A 17,460-nucleotide genomic window follows, 5' to 3' on the forward strand; every position below is an offset into this window, starting at 1 on the left:
ACTATGCATATCAATTATTACAGGCAGACCACTGACGGATTTCAAAGGATGCTGGAAGCCCTTGCATGCTTGGAGGAAGCCAGGCATCTGCTGACATCTCTACTGCAACCATCCTCCATGTCAACCCCCAGGTCAACTCATCTGGAGTACCTGATCCTTCCTCTTCCTTGACCACCTGGGCTTGATTACTGACACTTCTCTCCCCAGAGCCAGGAAGAAGCTGGGGATCCACTGAGGACAATCTCAAAAAGCAACATCTTCATTACTGAAAGGGCACGGTTTCTGTGATGTCAAGACAACTTCGCAAATTTATAATATTAGGGCAAATCAATTCCAGTCATGCATTACATCCTATAGACTTAGATCATGCTTCCCCTGCCCTGCCCCTTTAATTACTGAGCCTTCTGCCATGGTCAGCCCAAGGCACCTTTGCTTCCTCTGTCTAAATCTTCCAGTGTCTTACCCAACCCGTTTCTTCATTTTTCTAGAACTTCTATTTCTTAGTTAACAAAAACCAACACTTTTATATGGTCCTCAAAATTCTCTTCTCTTTGCCTTATAAGGAGACATGCTGTGTCAGCAGGAAGGTGGGCTTGGAAGTCAGAGGGTCTTCTGTTCCAATCCCACTTGAAAATTTGAGGGAGATGAGGCACAGAGGCCAAAGAGTGGGGGAGGAGAAGGCTAGCACATTCCAGCTCAAGCTCCGAGTTTGGCCCCCGTGCTAAAGCATTGATCTTTAGCTCTCAGATCTAACTCTCAGTACAACGTCCCTGGACTCCCAAACTCCATTGATTTTGGTCTCTCTCCAAAAGATTTTTGCCTGTAAAACTCTGAGTTTCTGAACTTTACAGATCAATTCTAGAAAACATCCCTATTGGGTTTTTTCTGATCTCTCAAGTAGAAACAATAAACTAGATCAGGATTTCTCAATCTCTGACCTACTGACATTTGGAGCCTGATAATCTTTTACTGTAGGGAGTTGTCCTGTGCATTATAAGATGTTTAGCAGCCTCCTTGGCCTATTTATCTTCAAAATGGACACCATTAAGTAAATTGTAGGCCCACTGGCTGTTTCCATGAGACCCAATGTGGGGATCCAGGGTCCAGGCAATGTCCCTCTAAAACTATGGTCAAGGTTGTAAAGTTGAAGAAACATTACCAAAGGGCATGACCTGGAAAGAGGGGCATCATCCAGACACCTGGAAGCAAAGAGCACATTTGAACTGGTAGTAATTTAAGGAGAATTTAACAAAATAACTATTTATAAGGGTATGAGCAGAGTTTAATTAAGGGAAGAAGACACTACTCTAGGGCTAACAGCTGTTAGGAACCATGATCACCTCTAGGCCATAATAGGAAGGGAAGGGAGACATTAATCAAAAAGCTATATGGAAAGGGCCTTCTGGGTAGAAGTCTGAGAAACATCCACCCACAGGGATCCAGAAGGGAAGGAGCAGAAAAGACGCTTCCAGACCCCATTCTTCTCCCTACCTCATTCTTTCCTCCAGAAGCAATGGAGTCACTGAGGCTGTTCTGCTGCGTCAGACTCCCAGGGAACAGAATAAAGTGCAGGGAGACAGAGGAATGGAAGGCAACAGAAAACAACCAGCACGGGTGAAGAGAAGACAAGGTGAAAGGTGTCCCACGGAGGATTTCTGGGCTACTACTATGGCCACAACAGTCGTGGAAGTTAGGAAAACAATTAGAAGCAAAGCCCAGAGCCCCATAGGGCAAGGCTAAAGAATTAGCTTAAAGCAAATCAGCTGTGAAAGTGACCTGGTCTAATTCTGAATGCCTAGCAATGGCAATGGTGATTTTGGATTAGTTGTGACATTCACTTCTGAAGGCAGAAATTTTGTCTGAAGGAGACAAGAATGGAGGAAACCATGTCCAACCACAACTTCCTGGGCTGTTGGCTCAGACCTTCCTGCTCGTATTTTATAACTATCCAGCCAAAACTGAATTTCCATCAGACTGTATACCTCCCGAGGGCAGAAATCCTGTCTGCTTTGTCTGTGTGCCTAACCTGGTTGGAGCTCTGGGATTTTCTTATTTGCCCAATATAGTTCTATGGCCACCATGTATGAGTAGAGTTGAAAACATCAAGTTGTATACCTTAAATAGATACAATTTTTATCAGTCAATTATATCTCAATGAAGAAGTTAAAAGGGGTGGGGGGATTCCCTAGAGTCATTGTCAAAGCAAAGGGCCTTGTATTTTTTCCTTCCAGTTAGTAGAGGAGAGAGTCCTTCCTATAAAGTGAGCGCAGTTTAAGCAGGGCCCTGGCAACCTGCCCACACATTGTCCATTTTCCAGGGCACGCGGAAGCAGGGCAAGGAGTCAGAACTTGAGATTACAATGTTTACAGTATGTCTTGTCCCTTAACCTGGACAGTCAACAGAGCACAGAGTTAGGGAAAGCCATTTGGCCATCCTTCCAGAAGTAGGCATTATACTCCTGGCTTATTCCAGCTGGTAGGTAGATGGACAGAGATGTACTTCTCCACAGTCACAGCACCTTGTTCTCCAGACACATATTCAGGTCTGGGGCCCCAGGCCTTCTAACTTTCTGAGAGTGACAAGCTTCTCTTAGTTCTGACTCCTGCAACAAGCCTGGCCACAGATGAAGCCAGCTTCCTGGGACATGTGCACATTGTCCAGAGCCTCATTCCTCAGGAAACCCCTCTCCAGACCTTCTTTTCTCAGGCGAGGGCGAGGGCCCTAGCACAAACTGGCTCCACAAAATCCTTGGGTGAGTCTGGAATCTCAGAATAAAAACATTTCTTGTGCTTCTACTCTGAACTTAGTATGATAAGGGTCATGCAGAGACCCTAGAAATAATGTATCACCTCAAAAGGATTATAGACCAATGGGTTAAAAAATCACACAAGCCGCACATACACGTTTAAATCGATTTCCAGTAGAAAGGGACCGGTGCGGGTAGTTCAGAAGAGAGACATCCCTTGCTGATAGGTGCAAGTCATCATGCAGTGAAGGAGGCAGGTGAGGAAAGGGATGTTGAAGGGGTACTTAAGCCATACCTTGCCTATGAGCAGACTCTCATCTGCTGGGATAGCCACATCTCTTGAGTCATATCCAGGGTGTAAGACCTTCCCACTCCAGTCCCGCTGTCCCTACATGTGATTGCTAGAAAAATTTTAGGAAAGAGATGTTCTAGCGATGTTGGTTAAATGTTCTGTCTCTGGTTCTTCATTTGAAGACAACTTCTTAATTAAGTCACCATCGCCTGGACATAAATGCATTTATGTATATTAATTTTTGCTCCACTTAGCAGAGTGGTCATTTAATTAAATGTCTTCAGTTGTTTTACTGGGGAAAGGGGAAAGGAATCCCCTCTGCCTCCGCAAGGCATCCCTCCATCCCACTTAGCTCCTCTGTTGTGCTCTGAATTTAAACATACTATTTGTTGCTTTCCATTCAGTTCATTTGTAACCCCGATGCCACCGCATTTGTAGGAACTGATATTAAAAAGTAATATCTGAGACTAAAGTCGCTAGACTGTTTAGTAGATTTTTAAATTGAAACCAAAATTATACAGATTTTTCATTCTGATAATTCTACCAATTCACTAATTCTTTAATCTTTACAGGTCATTGAACAGTTCCACATTAATGAGATGTAGTTAAGAACAAATTTTACACTTTTTCCTTTTTTTTTCTTGAAAAATGTTTCCTATCATTTGTAAATTAGGAAGAACTTGTTCCATTTATGGTCCATTTATTTAAAATAATCGAATGCATGGGATCTGGCTGAACACTATGTGTAATGATGCTTTTAAACAAATTACCATTTATTTATAAGCAAGAAATAGACTTTTAAAAAGCACCCAGACTTGGTTGCATTATTAATGGTGTTCTCCAAGCCCAACAGCTCTGGGGTGCGTGGGTGCATGCGCATAAGTGGGTATCACATACACACGGAGACAAGGACTCTATTTCAGTGAGAAGATGGAGTATTTGAGAGTAAAACCAAAAGAAATAAAAGTCTTCTAGAAAAGCAGAAGACTTTATATTATAAAAAATATAATCTTTTCAACAGATTAAAATAAATATAATCTTTTCAATAGTTTTTTTTCTCTTCAGAAAGCTGCAAAACATTGATGAAATGTACCTAGATGAGCCATCTGTCCCCAAATGTCCACTGAAAATGTGTGGCTCTCATCACAAAGGACCCACAGCTAAAATCAGAGTGAGCTATAACCCAAAGTGTGCTGAGGATATGGAACAAACAGAGCAAGTCCTTCGTCTCGGCTAAGACAGAAGTGTGGGCAAGTACGCAAAACCCAGCTCTTTCAGCAGTGACCCATGAGTTCCTACTTAGAGAATAACTGTATTTTCATAAAATGCTGTAGAGTTAATTGCTTGGATTCAAGTACTGTAAATTACTATTACTCCTTGTCACACACTATTGCAGGGATGAAAGTGTTTATCCTGTTAAGTGATAAAAAAGCTTATGTTGTAGAGAACCAAGGGAGATGGCTATGTTAAGAATTAATGGGGAGAGAGTAGTCCGGCTTCATCAGCTTTGTCTCTATCCATTCATAAGACTGTACCCTATCCCTTTCCTTCAATTCTGATCAATTGAAGAATAAGTAATACCTAGGACTTCTGACATTTGATCCCAACCCCATGCTCCAAACTTCCAAAAAGTGGAATATATATATATATATATATATATATATATATATATATATATACACACACACACATATATATACATATATATGTATATATGTATATATATATAAAGAGAGAGAGAGAGAGAAGAAAATGAGAAAGATAAAAGGATGAAAAAGGGAATAAGAAAATGGAAAAAAAAAAAGCCTAGGATGCCAGAGGAATCAAAGCTGCTAATCAGAATAAGTGATATTAAAACATTTTTAAGCCTGAGAGAATATGTGAATAGAACTACTTTCTGCCAGTGATTTTTGAGAAATTACCAAAAAATTAATCAGAAAGAAAGGTGCTTAAAGACATTATGAATGCATATAAAGAAAATTCCTGTGTTACCAAAACCAAGAATGATGTCCAACAGACAATAGATACTAAGTATTTGTTGAGTAGTGAATGAATGAATGTCGCTATGTTGGTTTCCAAACTAGGCAGAGGTAGATCCATACATGAGGCTAGTTATTTCAACCAATAGCAAAGCAATAATTATTAAATGAGTGGTTTTGAAAGCTTAGAAAATAAGCAGTAATGGCTAGGTCCCATAATGATAATCTTACCAAATAAAGCTAATGGCAGTTTTTTTCATTGAGTTGCCAGCAGATCAGTTGTATCTTATTTTTAGTCAGGTGTTTGACAAAGTACACTGTGATAACTTGGCAATCAGAAAAATATGGGAATTTGTTGAATAACTGGTTAACCTTTGATTGAAAGTGATGACTATTAGATAAAAATCTCTAGTGAAATGTGATAGGCCTGTTGACTATTATACCAATAATTGGAGATCATAGAATAAAGTATTTGTGATTAGGAACATCATAAAAAATTCTGGAGTTTATGGTCACGCTTAGTAAGAGAGATCTGTTCTTGCTCTAAACTATTTAATAGTTTCCCAGAATTTTGCATAGATGTAGATGGTATATCCATCAAAATCTGCAGATGACAAAAAGTTGGAGGAGTAGTCAGATAACTGAATGAAATGCAGGCAGGTATAACTTGACAAGGAATAAATATAATCTTTTCAATAGGTGAAAAAAAGTCTACCTCTCATAGATAGACATGAAGAATATCTAGCTAAACAGCAGTCATCATAGGGGGGAAAAAAAGCATAAGCTTAAGCTGTGTTTACTAGTTACAAGTTTGATATGAAAGCTATGTGATATGACTGCCAAGTAACCCAAGTTGTTGGTGTTTGCATGAACAGAGACTACCACTGGATGATGGCAATTATAGTTGATAGAAATGGGAGGGGATGTGACATAGCATGGAGATAACAAATATATTTTATAAAAAATTCGAAATGATAATCAGAATTTTTTAATTATAAGAAAAAGATTTCCTCTCTACTTCACAAACATATTTGATAACAAAGAATTGCTTTGACCCGACTCCCCACTTGGTTTGACATTCTTTAACCATCAATCACTGGCTCTCAGATGACTTCATTCTGTTCTGTGGCTCCTAGGACCATCTTCACAATGTGGACCCATGAGGGAGCTCTGAGAAACAGCTGCCTTTGGTCAGGTATTGAATGATCTGAGCATCTCTATCAGGCTCTTGAGTCAGACTATCCACACTCTCACCGCTGACCAACTGCATAACTTCAGTTGTAGTTCTAAATCTAGCATCCTCATCTATAATTGGAAAAGGTGTGGATATGTGAGGTGATGCAGATAAAGTGTTGTGCATATAACTGCTCATTAGATGTTAGCTGGAAGACAAGTAATGTATGATATCACTTATATGTGGAATCTAAAGAAATTAAAATCTATAAAAAACAGTAAAGTGGTGGTTACCAGGATATGGGGCACAGCCTGAGGGGTAGAGTGATGGTCTGTGAGGATACAAATTTGTAACAAGTGGTAATTAGCCATAGGAACCTAATGCACATTATAATGAATACGGACAATAATATTGAACTATAATTACATAATGTGAAAAATATTGCCACATCAGCAATATTTATATATACATGTGTATGTATAGATTTATATTTAATGTGTCAAAGTAACAAGCTGTACATCTTAAACTTACACAATGTTACATGTAAAATTTATTCAATAAAATGTATTTTTAATGAAAAAATAAAGATATAAATGAAAGCCTATATGTTAGTTGGCATTTGGTTGCATGTGGGTTCTGAGCCTGGGTGGCAAGGGTAGCCTGTGAGCTCTGAGGAGGTCTGACCACTGAGCCATCAGGGCAGGTGTCGAGAAGCCTAAACCACCATATTTTCCTGGTGCTCTAACCATTCAGTTAGCATCAGCTAGCCTGCAACTGCAGGCTCATCCTGGGGGTGTTTAAGTGACACAGGCCTTGGTTCGAGCTAAAGTAGGCCTCATTAGCCAAGGCCTCTGCTCCCTGGGGGACTTGGCCTCCACAGTCTGCAGAATGCATTTATAAAGATGTTTTCTGGTGCAAGTAATACCACCAGCTGCCTCTCTTGAATGGACAGGAAGAAACCCTCCCAAGAAATATCTAGAAGGAAGGCTGCCTTAATGTTTCCCCCTGGCTGCCTCCGCTCACCAGTCCACATCGATTCTGGGCAAACTTGAGCACACAGAAACATGGAGGAAGCAGTCAGCACCCCTCGGAGCTGCACACTATTCATCTGTGCAGTGGTGAGGTGCCGTGCAGAAACTGGAGAAGAGGCTCACCAAAGCTTTTAGAGATCATCCCAATCACATCCAAGGAGAAATCAAGTGGTGTAAATAGTTATATCCTAAGGCCGACTCACAGGCCCCTGAGTTTCCCAAGGCTTGAACCAGGCGAAATGGGCAAGGAAAATGCTTTTTCCATCCCAATGAGTTTGCTGTCATGAGGTCCCAAGTAGAACTGGGGTGGCTGTCTCATAGAGAATGCAGACTTAAAAAGTTTCCAAAATAACACTAGCTCGAGTACAGTCCCTCATTCTTGAACTTGATATCTCAGGGATGTGGGTCTCATTTTTAAAACAGAAATTTAAATAAAAGAGAAAGAAAGAATACAGAACAATTGCCCCTATCTAAATCCTTCCCAGAATCCTTACCAAGAAGTCTGGGCCTTAGTAAATTAAGAACCTAAGCCAATCAGAGTTGAAAGGAGCCTAAAAAATTCCTCCTCCTTACCCCTCCTTTAATAGCGGAGTTGAGGCCAGAGAAGAGGCCTACGCAGGGTGTAGGCACAGGTCAGGGGCAGGACCAGGGTAAGACACCAGGTCTCCCAGCCTTCCCATGGTGCTTTTCAATTGCCCCATTCCACATACCTGCACTGACATCAGCTCAAAAAAGGGCAGATAGTGAGTAATCTAAATCACTTGGGAGCTTTGACATTGGGAGCCTGTGAGTACCAGATGTTTTGTTCTTGTCCAGATGCTGCTCTACTTGTTACAGGAAGGTCTCAGAGGATCGTGCATTAAAGTGCCCTTGAGGTGAAACTGAAATGCGCACTGGGTGAATCTGATGGTCTCTGAATTCCAGGCAGCCCTGTGCCTCTGGGGTCAGGCAGTTTTTCTGGGTTGTTTCCAACTATTTCTTACTACCCTGCTGGTAGCACCCTGGTGCCAGCCACCATCAACTCTAACCGCAGTATTTTACTATAACGCCTCCCAATCGGTCCCCTGTTCCCACCCTGTCCCTTCTAACGCTGGTTCTCAATATAGTTATCAGAGTGGTCCTTTTCCAACATAAGCCAGTTATGTCATTCCTCAGTTCAAAATCTTGGAAATAGAACATTCTTCTTTGGTTACATACAGCCTGGTAGTGGACAATCTCCCTTGCTAGGATATATCCCCTTTTATGTTGATAGTTTGTACATCAGTCCCCTTTATCTGCAGGGATATATTCCAAGATCCCAGTGGATGGCTGAAACCATGACTAGTATCCAACACTATATATACTATGTTTTTCCTATCATATGTACCTATAGTTAAGTTTAATTTATAAATACAGTAAGAGATTAATAACAATAACCAATCATAAAATAGAAAAATTATAACCATTTTTCATAATAAAAGCTATGTGCATGCGATCTCTCCCTCAAAATATGTTATTGTACTGTACTCACCTTTTCACTTACAGAAAACACTTTGCAGTTTCTCATCAGCATATTCGAAATGCCAGCATCACCACTATTGTGGGGCCACTATGGAGTAAAGTAAGGGTGACTTGAACACAGGCACTGCGATATCACCACAGCAATTGATCTGATAACTGAAATGGCCACTAAATGACTAATGAGCGGGGAGCACGTACATCATAGATCCGTGGGACAAAGAGATGATTCACATGCCAGGCCAAGAGTGGGAGAGCTTGAGATGTCATCACATTACTCCGAATAGCCCACAATTTAAAACTTATGAATTATTTATGTCTGGAATTTTCCATGTAATATTTTTGGACCTGGGTTAACCGCAGGTAACTGAACCACAGAAAGCAAAACCACAGAATGGGGGAGGGGGTAGCTACTACGTGTAAGAGTCAGATGTTTTCTGACCCTGAACTGGCAGAGTCATCTGTTCTCCCTTCTGCTTATTACCCGATATCTAAACAGCCCAAGCAGAGACTGCCCCCAGTGAGCTGGACAGAGCAGGGAAAGCCTGGGCTCCGGCCTTTGTGACCCTGTTTAATGCCACACTTGGAGCCCAGGGCCTCTACACAATGGGAGAGAATATTTTTCTTTATCATTAAACCTAGAGGTTTTCCTCTTCTACCTAAAAATCCAAGAAAAGAGTGTTCCACTTACTCAGTGCAGAGCACCAACAAGAGAAACCCAAGCCCAGGGTTGGATCCAACTGATAAGAGTAAGAGCAAGAAAGGGGAGGACAGAGATATTCCCATGGTAATACTACATATTTTTCAGAAGGAGGTCCCTAAAGAACAAATATACTTGAAATTCTAACACTGCATGGATCTGTGCAATAGAACAATCCAGAATAGGGTAAGCCATAACTACAGTTAGAAACTAAGCTAAACATAGATTGAGAACTTAAGAGCAGAAAGACTGGAAAATATCTGGAGCTAACAGCCATGTTGGCTATAATGAAGCAACAAATGCAGCCAACATGGTAGAGGACATGGAACAGAAAGGGACACTAAAGAGAAGTGGATAAGAGGAATGTAAACTCATAAGGTCAAAAGATGCACATGGCAGCAGACCAGAGATACCTCACTTTATCCAAAATTGGTTGAGGGTTCCACCAACCACAACTGGGAGGGATTGGTGTCAAAAGCTGAACCATCTTAAACTTGAGTAGATCCCTAAGGCATAGTGATGTTTCAACTTCAAAGTTATATGAGTTACATAATACGTTCACTGGAGATGCTTGATGAAATACAAATTCCACTGTAATCTACACATCATCAGAAAGTTGGAACTTTTAAAGCATAAGCTTGCCCATCCCTGCATTGGCCAATTCTAATAAACTAATTCCTTTCTTAGTGTAAAAAAGAAAAAAAAATGCAAATACCAGTCCAACCAAATCAGAATGTCTATTGGAATCTATATTGGTAATATGCAAACCAGGATTTTCTGAGCAGCTGGGTTCATATGGCTTGTCAGTAGACCTCTCCTTGAGAACCTCTGCTCTTTTGTATTTGTAGTCTGTCATATAAATAATGATGTGGTCTATGTACTCACAGGAATAATGGCTTTGGGGTGAGAATCACTGGATAAAGTGTTTCCAGTTATTATCTTTAGGAAGATGGAATGGCGGTCAAAGGGAAAATGGCAGCACCTTCTTCCAATCATTTGTGTTCAGTTTAACTTTTTAAATCTGACTTATATATTACTCATATAGGGATAGTAGGGGTTATCTAGACATGGAGCTTAGGGTCTTTGCTTTGTTTGTTTGTTTTTTGATTTCCTCTTTGTACTTTAAAAATGGTAGCAAATTTCAGATTTAATATTTCTTTATTTTAAAAGTATTTTTTGAGTGCTTTCTTGTATCCAGCACTGTTCTATGTACATGGGCACAATTATTTGTCAGATAAGTACCGTATTTTTCACTCCACAAGATGTACTCCCCCCCCCCAAAAAAAAAGAGGAGGGGAAAATGCCCGTGCATCTTATGGAGCGAACAATACGGTATTTTATTAAATATTTTAACACACAATTTGGTTCAAATTTTTTTTTCTTATTTTCCTCCTTAAAACCTGAGGTGTGTCTTATGGTCAAGTGCATCTTATAGAGCAAAAACTACAGTACACAATTGGGCTTAAGTTAACTGCTTTGTAAATTAAATATAAGTCAACCCGTGTATATGATTAGCTAGCAGTGTTTCTATTTTCTTTATAGAGAGTTGCAGGTTGAAAGCGTTCCTTCAGGTAGGTGGGTTGAACCCTTAGGACAAAGTGAGGCCAGTTAACAAGCATAATCAGGACCTTGGAGCCATAGGTAAACATACCAGGTGAGAGACACCTCTGCCCACCCTGCCTTAAAGAATGACATATGGAAAGGGCTTATTCTTTTCTGCTGTGTTGCAACACAGTACAGAAGAATCTAGACAATTGGAGTTACAGACTTTTGGCGTTGAAAACTTATTGAACCAGATAAAAAATGGGTATAAAAATGAAATTCAAATGGGATATTGAGTAACTAGCTTGAGGGTCAAAAATCTAAAATTTTCTTCCTTTTTCTTCTGCAGATTAGGCATTGTTCATTTTATTTTCTCTAGAGTGAGGAACCAATGACAGGGGATGAGTGGGAGAGTTCCCATTTGCAAGTGACCCCCTCTTGCTGCTACACACCCACCTTCAAAATCACACATTAACTTCCCTGAAGCATGTGCATTAAAAGAAATAACTTACAGAGTCTTCTTACAGAGTACTATATGCAGAGTTCTCAGAAATACACATTTTAAAATGAAATATAAGTTATGAGTTAACTGAGCTCCCAGAAATATCATCTTTATCACCATTATCCATGATACCAATAATTATAGCTAGTTGCTGTAATAAGTGGATATATTTAATCTTATTTGACCCTCGCCATTCTAGGAGATAAATTTTATCATCCTCGTCATTTGGAAGAGAAAACTGAAACACAGAGAAGCAACAGGTCCAAGACCACTCAGGATACAATCAAGCCCACATCCTCTGTGCCTAACCTCCTCTATGTAATGAACCCAGACCATACATTAATGTGTGTTCTAGAGAACAAAAGGAAGGTGAGTAAACTCATGTGAAAAAGAGAGAAAAGGCTCAAACATCAATGTCCCCTGTCCTGGCCACAGCCAATTGAACAGATAAACTTCAATCAACCCTTTACAAGATGAAGTCACTCTGGATAACTGCTCACTGGGTTCCATGAGAAGCCTCTAGTTGTCAATGTAAATGCTACCCAGACCCAGAGCTGCTGGAATTTTTTTTCTACAGGCCAAAGGACTGTCACTTTTTCCATCTCAAGTGTCCCTCCCTCTCTCCCTTCTTTTCTTTCTCTTTCAACAATCAAAAAATATAGATCAGCAAAAGGTTGAAACAGAGCTTAAACTGTAGCTTTAAGTTTTACATGTCAAATATACCACCTGCCTTTTTTTTTTTTTTTTGCCTTGAAAATGTTTAGCTGCTCTTTTAATTAAGTCAGCATTTCAGATGTTACTAGGGTAATCAACTTCAGGAAACAAGGCATGTTAGGTCCTCCTGTTGGAGCTGTACTATGTACATGAGCATAATATCTAAGACTGAGAAGTCATACAGTAAATAAATCTGTTTAAATTCAACACATTTAATTCAAAAGTAAATACTTTTGGTGCCTAGTAAGCACTGGGCTCTGCTTCAATGATGGAAATACAACAGTAAACAAGTCGAAGTCCTTCTTTTCATGGCTCTTCCATCACATGTAACAATTGTGCACCAAACATTTTTGTGATATGTTAACATCTTGAAAAATGTGTTCCCCGGGTCACTAGTTTTGTAAATGCCTTTCTACAAACATGTAGTATTTCTGTAGTTTGAGTTTTACTTTCAGCTGCTGATGCGCGATGGGGAAGGACCTTCCTGAATACAAGAGATGCCCTTGCTCCAAGATTTAGCTGGAAGATTTTTGTATGTTCATGGCTAAACATTATATTTCACAAAATTCAAGAGCTCACACAAAAAAATTAAGAATTATTTTCTTATAAATTAAAATGATCTCTTAAAAATAACAATTATCAAATAAGACCTCACTAAAAAAATAAAAACCTTCAGGTTAAGGACAAAAATTACATTTGTAGAACTGCTTCATTAGTCTCTCCTAATGCCTTCCACTAGATAAAATGGGGGCATCTTATATAACCCTTTTTTTCCAGAGGAACGTCTTGAGTGAGACAAGACATTGCTTGAGTTCTTGCACCATGATTTCCACAGAAATCATGAGACCAATAACATTTCCTAAGAATTTTGGGGGTTAGACTGATCTCAGTCTTTCTGTTATCATTTACCTGGAAAAGTCTCTAGTTTCTAGGTTGAATAATGAGAAACACTTTCCTCTCTGCTACTCAGTCCTGGTTGGAGAGAGCTGGCAAATGTAAGACTTTGGGCAGGGGAGGTGTGTATATAAATGAATTGTCTTTAGCAACTAGGCATAAAAAAGGGGTCAATGTCTACAAAGAGAATGACCACAAAGGATCAACAATTAAAAGGGCAGCAAACACCCTTTTCACCTCCACCTGAGGGTAACTGATGTGCAATCCCCATATCCACAGGCTAGGATCCCCAGGTCCAGGGGCAAGCAGGGGATTTTCATGGTTGCATTAGCCTTTAAGATAGATCCTTAGGCTCTCCTTCAGAAAAGGGACAAAATAAACCTTAACTAGTCCGTACAATAAAAAAAAGTTTCAGAATAGAGACAGGAAGTATTGTAGAAATTTAATTAATCAACATGTGCTAAAGGAAGCTCTCCAAGGCCCCTAGGCCCACGGCATCATTTTTTTCAGTTTGGAAAGCACAACTGTATAACTCTTGACTGTCCACCAAATATTTCTTTCAGTCAACTCCCTGACACCCAAGTCTCAAACTTGAGGAGAGACTCTCTTTCATATCCCAGCCCCTGAATCCTAAATACCTGCTCTAACCTGATGTTTCCAGGCTTTACCAGCTTCTGAGCCAGATTTCCATGACCCAATGGCACTCACTCCCACTTGGTCAGCTGATTGGAACTTCCTCCAAAGCTTAATTAGAAAACAAAAAGAAAAACTAGACCAGGAACAGCACAGCAAACAGAGATGGCAGCCGAATTTTACATTGATGAATGCTGCCGGTCAGTCATTCAAAAACATTTATGGGGCAGCTGCTAGTGTCCAGATAGTCTGCCAGGTGCTTGGCATGTAGTGGTAGGTAAGAGAGACAAGATTCCTCTCTTATGTAGCTTGCATTGAGGGAAGGGGAGACACTAAATACAGAAACAAACAAGACAATTTCAGAAAGTGATAACTGCTCTGAAGACCATCACACAAGGAAAAGTGAAGCAGAGTGACCTGATGGGCCATTCCTGCTTCAGAACAGGGGGCACATCTGTAGACAGCAGGAACAGCAGGTGCAAGAGCTTTGAAGGGAAAACAGGCTCAGGTGCTTAAGACCGGAAGGAAGGGCAGTCTGGAGAGGAGGGCAGAAGCAGATCATGCTGGGCCTTGGAGGCCATGGTGCGGCTCAAATTCAGATTTTATTCTAAGTGCAGTGAGATATCTTGAAAAAAAATTTTAAGGAAGAATAGGATACACACAATCTGTTTTATGTTTCAAAAGACCACTCTGGTTGCCATAAGGATAAGAGATAGTAGTATTGCAAGAATGAAGTATAAGAAGTTAGAGGGCCAATTTTTTTTTTATGCTCACATTATTCTGTAACAAGATAAAGGTTGCTTTTAAAGTGAAATTAATTCATGAATATTAATACAAATAAGACTTTTAAAATCTACAGAGTCACACATTCAAAAACAACACAACTTTACCTGGAATGAGAAAAACAATGTCTGTTTTCTCCAGAATGTGTTGTCTTGTTTATTGGTGGAACTGATAAAAAGCATCATTAGTTACCTTTTCCCCTTGAATCTTTCATGAATACTTCAATGGTAATTGCTCAGGTCCCTTCACAACGGGAAGAGGATTACCCAGCATGACATCCATTGCTGTCAGGAACACAGAGAAATTGCTGATACTGAAGAGATAAGTGGGGTGAAAATTGCTCCTACCACCGCCCATCTCCTGGGGGCATCTAGGACTTTGCATCTGTGAGGGCAAAGACTGCCTTGGGAAAACAGTGTATCTATTATGACAGCTTCAAGAAGTTTAAGTTCATCGTAGGAGGCAAGAGATTGTACCTTCCAGACTTCCTTAATTGCCTCTAATATCAGGGATTGCCACTGTTCTTCAGGCCTAAGCACAATTACAGAGGCCATCAAGAATTTAGAGGAATTCCAAATTAGGACAAGTCTTGCTTGGCATGGGTCCTTTCAAACCTTACTTTAATAAAAAAATAAAAGCACACTTAATAAGTTCACTGATAATTTTTTTTTTTTATTTAGTGAGAGTCAAGGAGGCAGAGACACACTCCCACATGTGCCCTGACCAGGATCCACCCAGCAAGCTCTCTACAGGGCAAAGTTCTGCCTATCTGGGGCCACTGCTCCATTGCTCAGCAAATGAGCTATTTCAGGGCCTGAAGTGAGGCCGCTGAGCCATCCTCAGTTCCCAGGACCAAATTGCTTGAACCATTTGAGCCATGGCTGTGGGGACGGAAGAGAGAGAGAGACAGAGACAGAGAGAGAGAAGGGGAGGGAGGGGTGGAGAAGCAGATGATCGCTTCTCCTGTGTGCCCTGACTGGGAATTGAACATGGGACTTCCACAGACAGAGTAGACACTCTATCACTGAGCCAACCAGCCAGGACCAATAAATTCATTGATTTGATTCCATTATACCCTTACTCTTTTTCAAACAAGTGGTTCACATGTTTCTTCTTTTTAAGTGAGAAGGGGAGCTAGAGAGACAGATTCCTGCATGCGCCCTGACCAAGATCTACTTGGCAACCCCTATCTAGAACTGATGCTTGAATCAACTGAGACTGACCTTGGACCAATTGAGCCATTGGCTTCGAGACGGGAAGAGTGAGAGAAGGGGGAGAGAAAGGAGGAGAAAAACAGACCGTTGCTTCTCCTGTGTGCTCTGACCAGGGATCAAACCCCGGATGTCTGTTCGCATGCTAAGCTGAAACTCTATCCATTGAGCAACCCAGCCAAGGCCATATGTTTCTTCTTGACTCCTTTCTCTTTTTTCATATGCTTGGTTAATCTTTTGAAACAACCTAAATGCAAATTCAGCATTATTGTAATATAAACTCACTCTAATTCTGAACTTTTTGAGTCCAAATTAATGGGGCATGGTGTTACTTACATTGGTGTGGTTACATATAGGTCCCATAGATTAGAGGTTTAGAATTGCTGGAAATGTTTACTAAGCATTAATTAAGTATAATGAAACTGTTTCATAGTCCAGGAAAGAAGACCTGCTCAAATAACTGAGTTACCAGTCCCCTCTACACACAAAGATTGTGAGAAGGACAAAGGACAGCCACACTCAGGAGGAGAAATGTGCCCTGAGACTCCACAGAGTTCATAGGAGACCAAGCAGAGAGCCAGAGATGATAGAGTTTGTCACTTCAACACAGGACTCCTCAACCCCTACACATCCACATGGAACTCCTGTGAGCTAGCACAACTCACCAGTACCACTCACAAAGACTCACAGTGGGTGCAATGCTGCGCTGAGAACTTTTCATCCAGTGCCTAACCTCAACTTCACAGAGATCCTATAAGGTCAGACAGGTTAGAAGGTGGGCTCCAGAGACAGGCAGCCTGCATCTGAGTTCTATCTACCCTGCTTAATAGCTCTGTGCACTTATCCTCTACATGTCTCAGCTTCCTCTCAGTAAAATGAGAATAATAATGGCATTGATTCCACAAAGTTGTTATGACAAGTAAATGAATGAGTTCATGTAAAGTACTTAGGAAAACACCTGACACAAAGGTTCATCAATGCTGTATTATTGTGTGTGATACAGATGAGGAAAGTAAGGCTAATGAAGAGCGTCAAGTTCAAAACTGCACCATCAGTGGGAGAGCTGGCATCTGAGCCCCAGTCTGTATAACTCTAAAGCCTGTGTTATTAGTCACATTTCTAGACCACTTCCCTTTAGGGACACTCTGATGTACCATGTTTCCCCATGTATAAGACACTTACATGTATGTATAAGATGCACCCTAATTTGGGGGCCCAAAATTTGAGAAAAAAAAAGTATTACATGAAGTTATTGAACTCAACTTTTATTCATCATAAAATTCATACAACTCCTCATCACTGTCAAAACTCCCATCCATTAGCTTATCCTCATCTGTGTTTGATAACAAATCACTGTCTTCATATATTGCCTCATCCTCAGTTCCATCTATGGCATTTGAAATGCCACACTTCTACAACCACTGTATAAGACGCTCCCATTTTTAGATCCCAAATTTTTCGTAAAAGGGTGCGTCTTATACATGGGGAAATATGGTAATCTGTGCTGTAGAGTCTCTTAGGTTGTCAGTCCACAGCAACTGGCTCTCTGCAGCCAGCAGGGAGTGGATATCAAGGCATCAGAACTGCCTCCTCACCAGGCCCCGCCTCCTCACCTGGCCCCGCCCACCTCTTCAGCTTATCTTCAGCCTCTCCCTCCCTCACCACCCAGCAGCTCTTGTTCTAGCTTTACTGCAGTCATTCACCCTGGATCAGCAGGCTTCATATCTTCACAACCTGTGCCCCTTTTCAAGAGATTTCCTCT

Source organism: Saccopteryx leptura, chromosome 1, assembly GCF_036850995.1.
Source record: "Saccopteryx leptura isolate mSacLep1 chromosome 1, mSacLep1_pri_phased_curated, whole genome shotgun sequence".
NCBI lineage: Eukaryota > Metazoa > Chordata > Mammalia > Chiroptera > Emballonuridae > Saccopteryx > Saccopteryx leptura.